The sequence below is a fragment of the Carassius auratus genome, unplaced genomic scaffold (genome assembly GCF_003368295.1).
Source record: "Carassius auratus strain Wakin unplaced genomic scaffold, ASM336829v1 scaf_tig00033333, whole genome shotgun sequence".
NCBI classification, from domain to species: domain Eukaryota; kingdom Metazoa; phylum Chordata; class Actinopteri; order Cypriniformes; family Cyprinidae; genus Carassius; species Carassius auratus.
The window spans coordinates 43,449-45,096 of NW_020526071.1; the positions used below are offsets into that span (position 1 = coordinate 43,449).

Consider the following 1,648-nt stretch of genomic DNA (forward strand, 5'->3'; position numbering starts at 1 on the left):
ATGTTTTGAATATTAAAGAACTAAACTATAACGTTCTAAACTGCATTAAAAAAAAAAAACGATTATTTGTCTAGATATACATGATAGAGCAGTTGCACAAGGACTGATGGTCTTGTTTTAAAATTTATTGAGTAATCGTAAACAATGCAACAAACAAATACAAATATAAATAATTGGAATGTTAAATTAATAATATTAATATCATTTACACCAGGCAAATGATTTCACAATATGCCAAAATCTGGGCTAAATAACATCTCATATTAGCTCTAAGGCTAAAAATAAACCTTTGCTTAGAAAAACATGTGAGTGGGGTCAGTACACAGAGAATGGATGCTTTGTTGACAACAAATGCATTAAGGCTACAATGTTCCTGAGGTGACTCTACTCATACATTTACAAACAAAGTTAATTCCTAGAATTAGTCTGGCAGTGCCTCATTGTAGTTTGATAGAACAAGATTATAGTTTCTCTTAAAGTGTCATTAAGAAACTCATCGTGGGACAAAGCAGTATATAGTAAGCTAAAATAAATTATAAGACCATGCTAAGCTGACAGACAAATATGCCTAACATCCCGTTTCATGTGCCTAAGATCATTTCAGTGTTAAAACAGTTCATTTCCTATAACAGTTAAAGTCAAAGTCCCCATAACAGAGACTTTAAACTTAATACATTCTGTCTGTGTCTTCCTCACTACATTTTACACTGAAGAGAAATGGTTTCTCTATTGAAAAGGGCTCTGTCATCAGGTTAGGATGTTGTCACTATGCACAGCGACTGCACATCTTAGCATTTTAGGAGGTCGTACTTACATAACCCACTTTTGTCAACCTGCCTCTTGGCAATTCCTTCTCCAGTAGAAATTTCTCCCGGCAGAAGTAAAATGAATCCTGGAAAATATTGACAAATTAGCAGAAAACAAATGTCATTGCTTGATCAGATAAATCATAGTAGTTAATCTGACTTTATTAACGTTTTTAGACTATTAACTTTTAGTTACCCCTTGTAGAGGAATACGTCATGTGAATCCAAGGGCACTCCAGTAAAGAAAGATTCGGTGAATCGTGGGAATCCACTGTCTATCAGCTGAGCCTTCACATCAAGTCTGTTGAAATAAATAAGAGATGAGAATACTGTGGATAAACTACAATGAAAAGCTTTTACACTCTCAATCAGCTATTGCACATTACGGTCCTGAGCATAGGTCTCATACCTCCAGTAGCTCTCCTGTTAAACAGGAGCACCTTGCCTTCTTTTCTCTGCACAGCTCCATCTACCCTGTCCAAGTTGTTTGGCAGGCCAAGCTTCTCGATTTTACGTGGTCCAAATACCTCATTTCCAGTATAAACCCAGAACTGTTTTTCTGTGTGCATGAGATAAAGTTGAAAAAGCACTATTATACATCAACTTCAACATGTTTGACAATATTGGCAAAACATCTCAACCAGGATAATAAGTACCTGCAAAGAAGTAGATCTTCTGTGTTAGCTGGTCCTCAAAGGCTGTGTTAATGACAGCTGGCAAGGCAGGCCACTTCTCAGATATCAAGAAAGGACCTTCGCGTTCTCCTTTGTTTGAGACCTTCCAGTAGTGCCTTTGAGAGAGAATTTAGAAACATGTAATTGAAAATCAGGCATAATGAAGTT

At 36.3% G+C, this 1,648-nt stretch overlaps 1 pseudogene; it reads right to left on the bottom strand.

Moving 5' to 3' along the window:
- Positions 1-998: 998 nt before the first annotated feature.
- LOC113081183 (matrix metalloproteinase-9-like) lies at positions 999-1,596 on the bottom strand (annotated as a pseudogene).
- Positions 1,597-1,648: the final 52 nt, after the last annotated feature.